We start from the raw sequence: 17,662 nt of genomic DNA, 5'->3' as shown, positions 1-17,662 counted from the left end.
TGTTGTGTTCCCTGTCAATGCAGTCACTGGTGCTAGCCAAGCACCATTGAGTACTTCCAGTCTCAGCCTGTTGGAGTCTCTGGCTTATGGGGCCTTTTTTGTCTCTCGGGCTCATATTTACCTTGTGTCTTTGGTGTTCTTCATTCTCCTTTGCTCCAGGTGGGTTAAGACCAATAGGCTCCAGATGCCGTTCACCAAAGTAGGATGAAGAACGTTTTCTTAATGCTGTTATGTCAGTTGACCTAGATGTCCCCTGAAACCGTGGTTCCCAGACCCCTGCCCCTGCTACTGTGTCCCTCAAAGTGTTTGATTCTATTTAGGAAACTTCTTAGCTTTTGGTTTAGTCCAGTTGTGTTGACTTCCCCTGTGTGTTGTTCTTCTTTTCACCTAAAATAATTCTTGTCTAATATCTAGTTAGTGAATAACCCTCTCCTTCCCTCTCCACTCTCGTAACTATCAAAGAATGTTTTCTTCTGTGTTTAAACCTTTTCTTTAGGTCTTATCATAGTGGTCTCATGCAATATTTGTCCTTTTACTATTGACTACTTTCACTCAGCATAATGGCTTCAAGATTCCTCCATGTTATGAGATGTGTCAGAGATTCATTGTTCCTTATGTTTGCTTAGAATTCCATTGTATGAGTATACGACAATTTGTTTAACCATTCATTTGCTGATGGGCACCTTTGTTGTTCCCACTTTTTGCTATTGTAAACAGTGCTGCAGTGAACATGAGTGTGCATATATCTGTTCGTGTGAGGGCTTTTTTTTTCTCTAGGATATATTCCAAGGAATCAGGTTGCTGGATCTATTTCTAGCTTTTTAAGGAATTGTCAAATCAATTTTCAAGTGGTTTTAGCATTTTACATTCCCACCAGAAGTGTATAAGTGTTCTAGTCTCTCCACAACCTCTCTAACATTTATTATTTTGTGTTTTTTGGATTAACGATAGCCCCGTTGGGGTGAGATACTATCTCGTTGTGGTTGTGATTTGCACTTCTTTTTTTTAATGGCTAATGATCATGAGCATTTCCTCAGGTATCTGTAAGCTGCCTGAATGTCTTCTTTGATAAAGTCTGTTCATATCCTTTCCCCTTTTTTTAATTGGGTTATTTGTCTTTTTGTTGTTAAGGTTTTGCAATATCTTGTAGATTTTAGAGATTAGACACTGATCAGATTTGTTATAGCCAAAATTTTTTCCCAGTCTGTAGGTTATCTTTTTACTCTTTGGGTGACGTCTTTGGATGAGCATAAGTGTTTGATTTTTAGTAGCTCCCAGTTATCTAGTTTCTCATCTGGTGTTTGTGAATTGTTAGTAATGTTCTGTGTACTGTTTACTCCATGTATTAGGACTCCTAGCATTGACTCTATTTTTTCTTCCATGATCTTTATTGTTTTAGATTTTATATTTAGGTCTTTGATCCATTTTGAGTTAGTTTTTGTGCAAAGTGTGAGATATGGGTCTTGTTTCATTTTTTTGAATTTGTTAAAGAGACTGTCTTTTCCCCAATTAACGGACTTTGGGCCTTTCTCAAGTATCAGCTGCTCATAGTTGGATGGATTTATGTCTGGATTCTCAATTCTGTTCCATTGATCCATGTATCTGTTGTTGTACCAGTACCAGGTTGTCTCGACTACTGTGATGATATAATAGATTCTAAAATCAGGTAATGTGAGGCCTCCCATGCTGTTCCTCTTTCTCAGTAATGCTTTACTTATCTGGGGCTTTTTCTCTTTCCATATGAAGTTGGTGATTTTTTTCCCCAACTCATTAAAAAATGTCGTTAGAATTTGAATCAGGATTGCACTGTATCTACAGATAGCTTTGGGTAGAATAGACATTTTCACAATGTTGAGCCTTCCTATCCATGAGCAAGGTATGTTTTTCCACTTATGTAGGTCTTTTTTGGTTTCTTGCAGTAGTGTCTTGTAGTTTTCTTTGTTTAGGTCTTTTATGTTTCTGGTTAGATTTATTCCTATGTATTTATCTTTTTGGTGGCTATTGTAAATGGTATTGACTTGGTGATTTCCTCCTCAATGTTTTCTTTGTTGCTGTAGAGGAATCCAACTGATTTTGTACCTTTATCTTGTATCTTGGTACTTTGCTGAGCTCTTCTATTAGTTCCAGTAGTTTTCTTATGGATTCTTTGGGGTTTTCTGTGTATAAGATCATATAATCTGCAAATAAAAATACTTTTACTTCTTCCTTACCAATTTGGATGCCCTTTATCTCTTTTTCTAGCCTACTTGCTCTGGGTAGGACCTCCAGCAAAAAGTTGAATAAGAGTGGTGATAAAGCGCATCCTTGTCTGGTTCCCGTTCTCAAGGGGAATGCTTTCAGACTCTCTCCATTTAGGATGTTGTTGGCTGTTGGTTTTGTGTAAATGCCCTTTATTATACTGAGGAATTTCCCTTCCCTTCAATTCCTATTTTACTGAGAGTTTTTATTATGAATGGATGTTGGAGTTTGTCAAATGCCTTTTCTGCATCAATTGATAAGATCATGTGGTTCTTGACCTTTGTTTTATTTATGTGATGGATTACATTGATGGTTTTTCTAATGATATACCATCCCTGAATACCTGGTATGAATCTCACTTGGTTGTGCTAAATTATTTTTTTGATATGTTGTTGAATTTTATAGGTTAGAATTTTGTTGTAGATTTTTGCATCTATGTTCATGAGGGATATTGGTCTGGAATTTTCTTTTACTGTGGTGTATTTACCTGGGTTTGGAATCAGAGTTATGCTGGCTTCATAGAATGAGCTTGGAAGTGTTCTATCCTTTTCTATGCTCTGAAATACCTTTAGTAGTAGTAGTAACTTTTCTCAGAAAGTTTGGTAGAATTCTCCAGTGAAGCCATCCAGGCCAGGGCTTTTTTGTTTTGTTGTTGGGAGTTTTTTAATTACCTTTTCGATCTCTTCTTTTGTTATGGGTTTATTTAGTTGTTCTATCTCTGTTTGTTTTTATCTCTGTTTGTGTTAGTCTAGGTAGGTTCTGTGTTTCTAGAAATTTGTCTGTTTCCTCTAGGTTTTCAAATTTGTTACAGTACAATTTTTCATATTATCCTGATATGATTCTTTTTATTTCAATTGGGTCTGTTGTGGTATCAACCATCTCACTTCTTATTCAGGTTATTTGCTTCCTCTCCTGTTTTTCTTTTGACAGTTTGGCCAAAGGCTTATCCATTTTGTTGATCTTTTCAAAGAACCAGCTTTTGGTCTTGTTAACTCCTTCAATTGTTTTTTCTGTTCTCTATTTCATTTATTTCTGCTCTAATTTTTATTATTTGCTTTCTTCTGGTGCCTGAGTGTTTCTTTTGTTGCTCTATTTCTATTTGTTCAAGTTCTAGGGATAATTCTTTGATTTTGGCCCTTTCTTCTTTTTGGATGAGCATAGTTATTGCTATAAATTGACCTCTGAGCACTAATTTTGCTATGTCCCAAAGGTTACGGAAGGAATTATTTTCATTCTTATTTGATTATATGAATTTCTTTATTCTGTCCCAATTTATTCTATAACCCAGTAGTTTTTGAGCATGGGGTTGTTCAGTTTCCATGTGTTTGATTTTTTTCCTTGCTTTTTCTGTTATTGATTTATACTTTTATGGCTTCATGGTCAAAAAAAAAATGCCTTATAGTATTTCAGTGTTTTGGATTTGGTTAAGGCTTGCTTTATGATGCAATATGTGGTCTATTCTGGAGAATGATCCATGTAAGTTTGAAAAGAAAGTATACTCGGCTGCTGTTGAGTGGAGTGTTCTGTATATATTTCTAAGGTCAGGTTAGCTGATTATGGCATTTAGATCTTCCGTGTCTTTATGGAGTCTCTTTCTGGATGTTCTCTCCTTCACTGAAAGTGGTGTGTTGAAGTCTCCCACTATTATTAAAAAAATAAAAAATAAAAATGTATATTTCTCTTTTCAACGCTGCTAGAATTTGTTTTGTGTATTTTTGAGACCTGTATTTGGATGTGCAAATATTTATTATGGTTATGTCCTCCTGGTGTATTGACACTTTAATCATTATACAGTGTCTTTTCTTATCCTTTGTGGTGGATTTCACTTTAAGGTCTATTTTGTCAGAAATTACTATTGCGACTCATGCTTTTTTTTTATACTTTTTATTGTGCTTTAAGTGAAAGTTTACAAATCAAGTCAGTCTCTCTCATAAAAACTTATATACACCTTGCTGCATACTCCCAAATACTCTCCCCCTAATGAGACAGCCCGGTCCCTCATTTCACTCTCTCTTTTCATGTCCATTTTGCCAGCTTCTAACCTCCTCCACCCTCGCATCTCCCCTCCAGGCAGGAGATGCCACCATAGTCTCAAGTGTCCACCTAATCCAAGTAGCTCACTCCTAACCAGCATCCCCCTCCAACCCATTGTCCAGTCCAATCCATGTCTGAGGAGTTGGCTCCGGGAATGGCTCCTGTCCTGGGCCAACACAAGGTCTGGGGGCCATGACCACCAGGGTCCTTCTAGTCTTAGTTAGACAATTAAGTCTGGTCTTTTCATGAGAATTTGGGGTCTGCATCCCACTGTTCTCCAGCTCCCTCAGGGGGTCTTTGTTGTGTTCCCTGTCATGTCAGTCATCGGCTGTGGCAGAGCACCATCTAGTTCTAGTCTCAGGATAATGTAGTCTCTGGTTCATGTGGCCCTTCCTGCCTTTTGGGCTCATAATTACCTTGTGTCCTTGATGTTCTTCATTCTCCTTTGATCCAGGTGGGTTGAAACTCATTGATGGATCTTAGATGGCCACTTGCTAGTGTTTAAGACCCCAGATGTCACTCTTCAAAGTGGGATGCAGAATGTTTTCTTAATAGATTTTATTATGCCAATTGACTTAGATGTCCTCTGAAACCATGGTCCCCAAACCCTTGCCCCTGCTACGCTGACCTTCAAAGAATTCAGTTTATTCAGGAAACGTTTTTGCTTTTGGTTTATTCCAGTTCTGCTGACCTCCCCTGTATTGAGTGTTGTCCTTCCCTTTACAGAAAGCAGTTCTTATCTACTACCTACTTAGTAAATACCTCTCCCCTACCATCCCTCCCTCCCCCATCTTGTAACCACAAAAGAATGTTTTCATCTCAGTTTAAACTATTTCTCAAGTTCTAATAGTAGTGGTCTTACACAATGTTTGTCCTTTTGCAATGGACTGATTTCACTTAGCATAGTGCCTTCCAGGTTCCTCCATGTTATGAAATGTTTCACAGATTCATCACTGTTCTTTATAGATGGATAGTATTCAATTGTGTGAATATATCATAATTTATCCATTCATCTGTTGATGAGCACCTTGGTTGCTTCCATCTTTTTGCTATCATAAACAGTGCTGCAATAAACATTGGTGTGCATATACCTGTTCCTGTAAAGGCTCTTATTTCTCTAGGATATATTCTGAGGAGTGGGACTGCTGGGTCCCATGGTAGTTCTATTTCTAGCTTTTAAGGAACTGCCAAATGGATTTCCAAGGTAGTTGTGCCTTTTTACATTCCCACCAAAAAAAAGGTGTAAAAGTGTTCCAATCTCTCCACAACCTCTCCAAAATTTATTATCTTGTGTTTTTCGGATTAATGTCAGCCTTGTTGGAGTGAGATGGAATCTCTTTGTAGTTTTGATTTGCATTTCTCTAATGACTAATGATCAAGAGCATTTCCTCATGTATTTGTTAGCCACCTGAATGTCTTCTTTAGTGAAGTTTCTGTTCATATCCTTGACCCATTTTTCAATTGTGTTGTTTGTCTTTTTGTGGTTGAGTCTTAGCAGAATCATGTAGATTTTAGAGATCAGTTGCTGGTCGGAGATGTCGTAGCTGAAAATTGTTTTCCCAGCCTGTAGGTGGTCTTTTTACTCTTTTGGTGAAGTCTTTGGATGAGCTTAGGTGTTTGATTTTTAGGAGCTCCCAGTTATATGGTTTCCCTTTGGCATTTTTAGTAATGTTTCATATTCTGTTTATGCCATGTATTAGGGCTCCTAACATTGTCCCTATTTTTTCTTCCATGATCTTTATCGTTTTAGACTTTATGTTTAGGTTTTTCATCCTTTTGGAGTTAGTTTTTATGCATGGTGTGAGGTATGGGTCTTCTTTCATTTTTTTGCAGGTGGATATCCAGTTATGCCAGCACCGTTTGTTAAAAAGACTGTCTTTTCCCCCATTTAACTGACACTGGTCCTTTGTCAAATATCAGCTGTTCACATGTGGACGGATTTATGTCTGCATTCTCAATTCTGTTCCGTTGGTCTATGTGTCTGTTGTTGTACCAGTACCAGGCTGTTTTGACTACTGTGGCAGTATAATAGGTTCTAAAATCAGGTACACTGTGCCCTCCCACTTTGTTCTTCTTTTTCATTAATGCTTTACTTCTCTGGGGCTTTTTTCCCCTCCATACGAAGTTGGTGCTTTGTTTCACTATCTCATTAAAAAATGTCATTGGAATTTGGATCGGAATTGCATTGTATATATAGATGGCTTTTCGTAGAATAGAAATTTTTACAATGTTAAATCTTCCTATCCATGAGCAAGGTATGTTTTTCCTCTTATGTAGGTCCTTTTTGGTTTCTTGCCGTAGTGGCTTGTAGTTTCCTTTGTATAGGTCTTTTACATCTCTGGTTAGACTTTTCCTAAGTATTTTATCTTCTTGGGGGTTACTGTGAATGGTATTGATTTGGTGATTTCCTCTTTGATGTTCTTTTCCTTGATGTACAGGAATCCAACTGATTTTTGTATGTTTATCTTGCAACCTGATACTCTGCTGAACTCTTCTATTAGTTTCAGTGGTTTTCTTGAGGATTTTTTAGGGTTTTCTGTGTATAAGATCATGTTATCTGCAAACAGAGATACTTTTACCTCTTCCTTGCCAATCTGGATGCCCTTTACGTCTTTATCTAACCTAATTGCTCTGGCTAGGACCTCTGGCACAATGTTGCATAAGAGTGGTGATAAGGTGCATCCTTGTCTGGTTCCCATTCTCAAGGGGAATGCTTTCTGAATCTCTCCATTAAGGTTGATGTTGGCTGTTGGCTTTGGATAAATGCCCTTTATTTTGTTGGAGAATTTTCCTTCTATTCCTATTTTGCTGAGAGTTTTTATCATGAATGGGTATTGGACTTTGTCAAATGCCTTTTCTGCATCAATTGATAAAATCATGTGGTTCTTGTCTTTTGTTTTATTTATTTGGTGGATTACATTAATTGCTTTTCTAATATTGAACCATCCCTGCATAAATCCCACTTGGTTGTGGTGGATTATTTTTTTGATGTTGTTGAATTCTATTGGCTAGAATTATATTGATGGTTTTTGCATCTAAGTTCATCAGGGATATAGGTCTGTGATTTTCTTTTTTTGTGCTGTCTTTAGCTGGCTTTAGTATCAGGGATATGCTAGCTTCATAGAATGAGTTAGGGAGTATTCCATCCTTTTCTATGCTCTGAAATACCTTTAGTAGTAGTGGTTTTAACTCCTCTCTGAAAGATAGGTGGAACTCTGTAATGAAGCGGTCTGGGCCAAGGCTTTTTGTTGTTGTTGTTGGGGGAGTTTTGATTACCTTTTCAATCTCTTTTTTTGTTATGGGTCTATTTAGTTGTTCTACTTCTATTTGTGTTAGTTTAGGTAGGTAGTGTGGTTCTGGGAATTCATCCATTTCTTTAGGTTTTCAAATTTTTGGAATACAATTTTGGTAGTAATCTGATATGATTCTTTTAATTTCAGTTGGGTCTGTTGTGATATGGTCCCTCTCATTTCTTATTTGGGTTATTTACTTCCTTTCCTGTATTTCTTTAGTCAGACTGGCCAAAGGTTTATCAATTTTGTTAATTTTTTCAAAGAACCAGCTTTTGGCCTTGTTAACTCTTTCTATTGTTTTTTCTCTTCTCTAATTCGTTTAATTCTGCTCTAATTTTTGTTTTTTGTTTTCTCCTGGTGCCTGACAGTTTCTTTTGTTGCTCTGTTTCTATTTGTTCAAGTTGTAGAGACAGTTCTTTGATTTTGGCTCCTTCTTCTTTATGTATGTGTGCATTTACTGATATAGATTGACCTCTGAGCACTTTTCACTGTTGCAAAATGGTTTTGATATGAAGTGTTTCCGGTCTCTTTGCATTCTGTGAATTTCTTTATTCCCTCCTTAATGTCTTCTAAAACCAAGTCTTTTTTTGAGCAGGGTATTGTTCAGTTTCTAAGTATTTGATTTCTTTTCCCTGGTTTTTCTGTCACTGATTTCTATTTTTATGGCCTTGTGGTCTGAGAAGATGCTTTGTAATATTTCAATATTTTGGATTCTGCTAAGGCTTGCTTTATGATCTAATATGTCATCTATTCTAGACAATGTTCCATGTGCACTAGAAAAAAGTATACTTTGCAGCTGTTGGGTGGAGTGTTCTGTATAAGTCAAGTTGGTTGATTGTAGCAGTTAGATCTTTCATGTCTCTATTGAGCTTCTTACTGGGTGTCCTTTCTCGGAATGTGGTGTGTTGAAGTCTCCTACTATAATTGTGGAGTGTTTATCTCACTTTTCAATTCTGTTAAAGTTTGTTTTATGTATCTTGCAGCCCTGTCATTGGATGCATCAATATTTAATACGGTCATATCTTGCTGGTAAATCGTCCTTTTAATCATTACCTAATGTCCTTCTTTATTCTTTGTGGTGGATTTTACTTTAAAGTCTATTTTGTCAGAAATTAATATTGCCACTCCTGCTCTTTTTTGATTGTTGTTTGCTTAATATATTTTTTCCATCCTTTGAGTTTCAGTTTGTTTGTGTCTCTAAGTCTAAGGTGTGTCTCTTGTAGGCAGCATATAGATGGATTGTGTTTTTTTATCCAATCTGCAACTCTCTGTCTCTTTATTGGTGCATTTAGTACAATTACATTCAGCATAATTATAGATAAGTATGAGTTTAGTGTTGTCATTTTGATGCCTTTTTTCTGTGTTGTTGACAATTTCATTTTTCCACTTCTTTTTTGTGCTGAGAAGTTTTTCTTTGTAAATTCAGTGTTCCTCATTTTCGTAGTAGTTGGATTTATTTTTGCTGAGTCCTTATGTTTATCTGGGTTTTTATTTTGAAGTATGGAATTGTTAGACTTCTTTGTGGTTACCTTAATATATGCCCCTATTTTTCTAAGTAAAAACCTAACTTGTATTGCCCTATATCACCTTGGTTTCTTCTCCATATGGAAGATCTATGCCTCCTGTATTTAGTCCCTCTTTTTTGATTACTGTAGTCTTTTACATAATGACTTCAATGATTCCCTGTTTTCAGCATTTTTTTTAATTAATCTTATTTTGTTTTTGTGATTTCCCTATCTGAATTGAAATCAGGATGTTCTGTTCTGTGACCTTGTGTTGTGTTGGTAACTGATATTATTGATTTTCTGACCAAACAATTTCCTTTAGCAATTCTTGTAGCTTTGGTTTGGTTTTTGCAAATTCTCTTAGCTTGTGTTTATCTGTAAATGTCTTAATTTCACCTTCATACTTAAGAGAGAGTTTTGCTGGATATATGATTCTTGGCTGGCAGTTTTTCTCCTTCAGTGCTCTATATATGTCATCCCATTGCCTTCTTGCCTACATGGCTTCTGCCGAGTAGTTTCTTATTCTTATTGATTCTCCTTTGCAGGTGACTTTTCATTTTTCCCTGGCTGCTTTTAAAATTTTATTTTTTTCTTTGGTTTTGGCAAGTTTGATGATAATATGTCTTGGTGATTTTCTTTTGGGCTCTATCTTATATGGAGTTCAATGAGCAACTTGGATAGATATCCTTTCATCTTCCATGATGCCAGGGAAGTTTTCTGCCTACAGACCTTCAACTATTTTCTCTGTATTTTCCATTATCCCACCCTGTTCTCATACTCCAATCACATGCAAGTCATTTTTCTTGATAGAGTTCCACATGATTCTTAGAGTTTCTTCATTTTTCTTAATTCTTTTATCTGATTTCTCTTCAAATATATTGGTGTCAATTGCCTTATCCTCCATCTCCCCCACTCTGCATTCCAATTCCTCTATTGTGCTCCTCTGACTTCCTATTGAGTTGTCTAATTCTGTAATTTTATTGTTAATCTTTTGAATTTCTGAATGCTGTCTATGGATTCTTGCAGCTTATTAAATTTTTCAGTATGTTCTCGAAGAATCTGTTTGATTTCTTCAACTGCTTTATCTGTGTGTTCCTTGGCTTTTTCTGTACATTGTCTTATTTCATTTCTGAGGTCATCCCTGATGTCTTGAAGCATTCTGTATATTAGTTTTTTATATTCTACATCTGGCAATTCCAGGAATGTTTCTTCATCTGGGAAAGATTTTGATTCTTTGACTTGGATGTTTGTAGAAGTAATCATGGTCTGCTTCTTTATGTGATTTGATATCTACTCTTGTCTCCAAGCTATCTTTAAGATATCATAATGATTTATTTTACATTTGCTCACTGAGTCTTATTTTATTGTTTTGTTTTGTTTCAGTACACCAAGACGGGCTACTAGAGTGTGCTAACTTGATTGTTGTAGCCTTTGGATCACTTATGTCCTGTTACCAGCTGGTTTGAACTGTTACCATGTATATGAGCCTATGAGTCCATTCACTATTCTTGAATAGAATCAGGTCAGGTGTCCTGATAGTGAGTCACCTAGTGTGTGGTGTAGGCACTCACCTATTAACTTAGAGGAGTAGTGGTGATGGGTGTATGCACTAGTTTCTAGTAGCGGCAGGGGGTCACACTCCAAGGAGGGCAGGATGCTGACAGCCTTCCCCTAAGTGCCAGTGAGGTAGGAGTGTTTCTATTCCTAGAGCACTCTGGTGGGTGGGCTCTGCAGCTGTACCTTAGGCACCCAATGCTTGTACCTCTAAAGATTGGTAGGTGTCACTATCCTCAGACCTCTTTATCAGGTGGCTAGGTGGTGAGGATGGGGCCTCAGCCTTCAATTCCCTGCTGTGGATCAGTGAGGGCTCTGTTTAATAGGTAGAGAGGTATCTGACCTCCAAAACTTGCCTTTCCACTGCTCAGCTAAAACAATTGCAGTCAGATCTCTATCAGAATTGCCTTTGCATTATAATAGCCATCTGGTTCCCCGTAGGGGTGAAAGCCAACACTGTGGATCTCTTGTGCCTGGATGAAGCTGGTTCTGTATTGTTATTCCAGTTTAGGGAAGTCAGGGAAGGTTTTTGCCCTGCTTGTTAATTGCTGCTTTTCTCAGGCCAGGAGAATCAGTTAGAAAAAAAAAAAATCTCAGAACACTTCACTCTCTGGCCCAGGGAATTCCAAGGTTAATGAAGCCAGCTGGGGCAGGGAGGGGGAGGGATCAGATGGATAAGAGAGAGTAGCTCAGCAAAATAGACAAAGTTACTTACCTTGTTTGGTGAGGACTGTTTTATCTGAGGTTCCAAAGGGGTGTGTAGCCTGTGTGTGTTGGCTGGGCCCCTGCCGAGATTGCCCCAGAGTGTTAGGGCTGCTTCCCATGCTTGCCCTGTCTCAGGGTGCTGTGATCAGCCCCACTGCTCTTAGTCCAAGGCCCAGCCACCAAGGTCTCTGGGCTGGGACACTGCGCTCCAGGCTCTGAAACCAGTCACTCCTTGTTCCCCTATCAGCCACGTCAGTGTGCAACCCCTGTGTGCTGGCTAGGTCCTCACCAAGATTGCTCCAGGGGGTTAGGGCTGCGTCTCATGCTTGCCTCGTCTCAGTAAGCCACGATCAGCCCCACCACTCTGGCACCAACGAACCACAAGGGCTCAAGGCAGCTGCATGGCACACTGGCTCTGGAAGCAGTCACTGCTTCAGCACATGGCTTTTCACTCCCTGTCACTCAGGTCAACTCCTTACTTCTGTGTTTGATGGTCAGGGTTCATAGTTTGTCATGCATGTAATCAATTCAGTTGTTTTTTTAAGTCTTTGTTGCAAGAGGGATCAGCAGAAGCTTCTACCTAGTCAGCCATATTGGTCATGCCTCCTCCTGCTGTTTTTTGATGATTGTTTGCTTGATATATATTTTTTTCCACTCTTTGGGTTTTAGTTTTTTTGTGTCTTCAAGTATAAGGTGTATCTCTTGTAGGCAGCATATAGAGGGATAGTGTTTTTGTTTCATTTTTATCCATTATACCTGTCTCTGTCTCTTTATTGGTGCATTTAGTCCATTCACATTCAGCGTAATTATTTATAGGTATGAGTTTAGTGCTGTCATTTTGATAACTTTTTTGTGTGTGCGTGTTGTTGACGGTTTCTTTTTGTCACTTAATTTTCTGTGTTGAGTTGTTTTTCTTTATATATTGTCTTTTCCTCTTTTTCATTGTCGTTGCTTTTGTATTCGCTCAGTATATTTTTTATTTTGATGTGTAAAATTGTTAGTTCCCTTTGTGGTTACCTTAATATTTACCCCCATTTTTCTAAGTTTAAACCAATCTTTTATTTGTTTGTATCACCCTGTCTTCCCCTCCATATGAAAGATCTATGATTACCTTTTTTAGTTCCTCTTTTTGTTTGAATGTTGTCATCTTTTACATAATTAGATCTCTGTTTCCTTGTTTAAGTGTTTTAGCTTTGATTTGTTTTTGTGATTTCCCTATCTGGGTTGATAGCTGGTTGCTCTGTCCTGTGTTCTAGTCTTGGGTTTTTACAGGATGTTATTGATTTTCTAACCAGAGAACTCACTTTAGCATTTCTTGTAATTTTGGTTTGGTTTTTGCAAATTCCCTAAACTGCCATTTATTTGGAAATGTCCCAATTTCATCTTCATATTTGAGAGTCTGTTTTGCTGGACACAAAATTCTTGGCTGGCAATGTTTCTCCTTCAAGGGTTTATCTATGTGATCGCATTGCCTTCTTGCCTGCATGGTTTCTGCTGAGTAGTCTGAGTTTAGTCTTATTGGCTCTTATTTATAGGTGACTTTTTGTTTATCCCTAGACACTCTTAAAATTCTTTCTTTATCTTTGGTTTTGGCACATTTGATTATAATATGTCTTGGTCACTTTCTTTTGGAATCTACCATGTGTGGGATTTGATGAGCATCTTGGATAGATGTCTTCTCATCTTTCATGATAACAGGGAAGTTTTCTGCCAACTAATCTTCAACAATTCTCTCTGTGTTGTCTATTACCGCCCCCCCCTTCTGGTACTCCAATCACTCATAGGTTATTCTTTATAGAGTCGCACATAATTCTTAGGGATTTTTCCTTTTTTAAAATTCCTTTATCTGATTTTCCTCAGATATGTTGGTGTCAAGTGCTTTATCTTCAGTCTCACTCATTCTGACTTCCCTTGCCTCAATTCTGCTCCTATGACTGTCTATTGGGTTGTTGAATTCTGAAATTTTATTGTTAATCTTCTGAATTTATATTTGATATCTCTCTATGGCTTCTTGCGGCCTATTAAATTTGTCTTTATGCTCTTCTCTAACCTTCTTAAGTTCCTCTAATGCTATATGTGTGTACTCCTTGGCTTGTTCTGTGTTTTGCCTGATCTCCTTCCTGATCTCTTGAAGAGTTCTATATTGATCTATTGTATTCTACTTCTGGTAATTCCAGGAAGTTCTCCTCTACTGAAAATTTTCTTGATTCTTTGTTTTGGGAGCTTGCTGAAGTCACCATGGTCTGCTTTTTTTTTAAGTGATTTGATATTGACTATTGTTTCTGAGCCATCAAAAAGTTATTATATTTATTTATTTTATGTTTGCTTACTGTGTCCTAGCTTCTTGTTTTGTTTTGTTTTGATATGCCCAAATAGCCTGCTTGAGTGTGCTAGTTTGATTACTGGCACGTTTGAAGCTCTAACATCCCGACACTGGGTGATTAGAGCTGTTACTCTGTATACAAGCCCAGGAGTCCATTTACTTTTCTTGTATGTATTCCGCTCAGGGGTCCAGGTAGTCAGTCACCAAGTGTATGATACAGGTTCTCACCTACAGTCTTAGATAAGAAGGGGTGATTGGTGTAGGCACATGTATCTGGCTGCAGTAGGCAGACATGTGCTGAGCAAGGCAGGGGTTTACAATCACCTGAGTGTCTGTGAGGAAGCTGTGCCCCTGTTCTCTAGAGCATGTAGGTATTCGGGTTTTGCAGCCAGACTATGGGAATGCATTGCTGTTGGCTGTAAAGACTGGGAGGCATCACTTATCCTTGGAGCCCTTTCAAGGGTGGCTAAGTGGTGTGGGAGAAGCCACCAGTCCTCAGGCCGCTGATGTGGGTAGTTGAGGACCCTGCTTTATGGGCAGAGTGGAGCAAAAGTCAAGAACCTATGTCTCCATCATATAGCTGAAACAGTTGAAGTTAGACTTCAGGTATAATATACTCTGCTGTACTGTGCTAATGACGGCTTACACTGTAGAAGCAGGCCCACACAGGTCTATGCAGGGGTGAAAGGCATTCAAAGTCTGTGGACTCTTTTGCCTATGCGTAGGCAAAGGAGCTGTTTCTGCCCTAATTTCCCAGATTCAGGGAGCTGGCAGATTATTTTTCCCTCTGTTTGTTGATTTGTTTCTTATCCAAGTCTGGGAGGATGGCTCAGGGCACACAACAGGTCTTACTTCCAACCCAGGGAAAGAGACTATCACTGAAGCCAACTCAGGACCTGGAGGAGTCAGTTAAATAGGACAGAGTTTTTTACAAAGAGGCGTTTTTTGATTCACATGGTAGCTTAGATGCAAGTACTTATCTTATGCTGACAGCACAGCTCTTTGCTGGCCCTGGAGGCATGAGCGAAGTCTCCATTGCTCAGTCTCTTCCGATGTGGAAAACGTGTCCTGAATGCCACTGCTTGTCTCACCGCTCTCTTGCTGCACTAGTGGATCTGGCCTGTGGGGTGCTGCTTCCCACTGGGACAGGTCTGGCAACTCCCCACTGCCTCTGAACTGTCTCTCCCTACCCCTGCCACTCAGTTGGATTCCTCAACTTTGCCTTTGATGTTCAGGGCTCCTAGACTGTCATATATAATCAATTCACTTGTTTTTTTTCCAGTCCTTTGTTGTAAAAGGGACCACAGGAAATGTCTGACTACTCTGCCATCTTGGCCCTGCCTCCCCAGTGAATACATTTTTAATGATCAGAATGTTCATTACAATACATTTAAATTATAATTGAGCTTCCCTGTAGTGGAGGGGGTACTGAATGATTTTCATTATATTTATTGGAAGTATACTACACTGCTTCAACTCCATCAATTTTTCCATCCATTTTCTAAAAATGTTGACAATTGTTCCATAATACAATGAGAATTTAAACAGTGATGGAATTCCTAGTGGTGCAAATGGTTAAAGTGCTTGGCTGCATAACAAAAGATTGGCCGTTTGAGCCTACCTAGAGGCACCTCAGAAGAAAGAGTTGAAAATCTGCTTCTGAAAAATCAGCCATTGAAAACCCTATGCAGTACAATTCTATTCTCAAACTCATGGGGTTGCTTTGAGCTGAAATCTACTTGAAGGCAATTTTTTTTTTTTTTTGCTTTGTTTTGTTTTTTAGTTTCTTAAAGCCCAGGGAAGCAATCGGCTTATATTCCTTTAGCACAACAGCCATCATGCCCACAAAAGCAAATGCATTCACCCTCTGTCATTATCAGACACTTCAAGAAAGCATTTAAGTTTTGTATGACTTATCCAGGAGGTTGTAATCGTAGGATAAATACAGTCTATTTTCTGTGATATACTTATCAAAGAAGGTTATATTTCACAAGTGGAAAATACCAACATAATTTCAAAGAAGTGCTTAGCATATAATAATAGTTTCGTAAATACAGCACAGTAAAATATATAGACGAGGGTAAAATATTTAGCACACAAAAAGCAAACTGGCCACAGTTCATCTCTTACTGGTTTTGAAATAACATTTTCCTATTTGAGTTTTGTAGTGTTGTGAAGGGGAAAGTGAAATATTCCGAACACCAATCCCACTTCCTGGGTCTTTGTTTTTAAATAAATCACAGGCAAGACCCAGGGATGAGCCTCAATTTCTGGTTTAAGTTTTGCTGCTGACTGGTGTATTTACATTCACATTTCCATTTTTCTCTTAGTCTATTGTCCACTAAAATTACCCTACCTCATCACACTGTTAATACAACTTTTATTAAAAAACTGAAAATCTCAAAGTCCAAAATTGATCGTACTCTGCAATAACATAAGTTATGTTTATCACTTATTTCTCCACAAAATAAAAGATGGAGGGTTATTTATACACCATATGGTAATTTCTGGCACATGAATGCTTAATTAGAACAATTTATGTAATGCATCAGCTCAAGGAAGTTTGAATCCTTGCTACCACTGTGTTAGTCATGTAGTGCTGCTATAACAGAAGTACCACAAGTGGATGGCTTTAAAAAAGAAAAACTTATTCTCTCACAGTCTAGGAGGCTAAAAGTCTGAATTCAGGGTGCCAGGTCCAGGGGAAGATTTCTCTCTCTGTCAGTTCTAAAGGAAGGTCCTTATCATCAATCTTCCCCTGGCTGGCAGTTCTCAGTACAGGGACCTCAAGTCCAAAAGATGTGCTGTGCTTCCAGTGCTTGCTTCATGATGGTATGAAGCCCCCCTGTTCTTTGCTCACTTGTCTCTTTTATGTCTCAAAAGAGATTGGCTTAAGACACAATCTAATCTTGTAAATCTCATCACTGCAACTGCCAAAAATCCATTTCATTAACATCATAGTGAAAAGATTTACCACACATAGGGAAAATGGAGGACTAACACACAATACTGGGAATCATGGCTCAGTCAAAACGACACACATATTTGAACAATTCAGTCTGTGATAGCCACTTAACAGATGTGTGATCTGATGCTGCAAAATGGAATTTTGTGGAAGACAACATATTACTGAATATTTAACTTTGTACTCTAATATTTAAAGAAAGAATTTTTGGTTGTATCAAATTAGTGTGAATTTTGCATATATAAAACTTGTATTTTGAAGGAGGGAGAAGCGGAGCCAAGATGACAGAATAGGCCCTTCCTGTGAGCCCTCTTTAAAACAAAGACCCGAAAAAACAAGTGAAACAAGCATATTTGTGACAAGCTGGTAGCCCTGAGTTTCAAAGGCAAAGTTAGAAAACAAACTGAGGGGCAGGGGAAGGAAGAGACCGTTCAGAAGCGGAGAGGAGTTACCAGACCTGAATCACGGGAGCCCTCAGGCACCATTCCCAGAGCTGTGGCAGTGGGCCACAGTTTCCTCAGGGAGAAGCAGCAAGTCACACAGCCTACTCATACCTCTGGAACCTGAGAAGAACGGCACTCTCAGCAAAAGCTAAGTACTTGCATATATATTACTGCACCCCCCCCAACCCTGAGCCAGCTTCAGCAACTGAATTCCCTGGGCCTGAAATAGGCCCTGTTGAGTACCTAGAGCCATCCTCCTGGCCTTGGGAAGGAAAAAATTTGCAATTAGGGGAAAAGATAATTTCCTAGCTCCACTAACCAGGGGAGCGCAGGAGAGAAGCAGCTCCTGCCTGCACATAAACCATCTGTGGACTTTGAGCACCTTTCCCTTCTGCATGGACCTGTGTGGGCCTATTTCGGGAGAATAGGCCCTTGTTGGCAAACTCCAACCACTTCAGCTGTGCGGGTGTTTGATGATTGACTTTGCTTTGCCTATTAAACAAGGTCCTTATCTACCCACATCAGGGACCTAAGGACTGGTAGCTCCACTCAGGTCACTCAGCCCCCCAAAACAAGGGTCCAAAGATAACTGGTACCTCCTG

The sequence above is a fragment of the Elephas maximus genome, chromosome 7 (genome assembly GCF_024166365.1).
Source record: "Elephas maximus indicus isolate mEleMax1 chromosome 7, mEleMax1 primary haplotype, whole genome shotgun sequence".
NCBI classification, from domain to species: Eukaryota; Metazoa; Chordata; class Mammalia; order Proboscidea; family Elephantidae; genus Elephas; species Elephas maximus.
Note: the sequence above shows the minus strand (reverse complement) of the source record.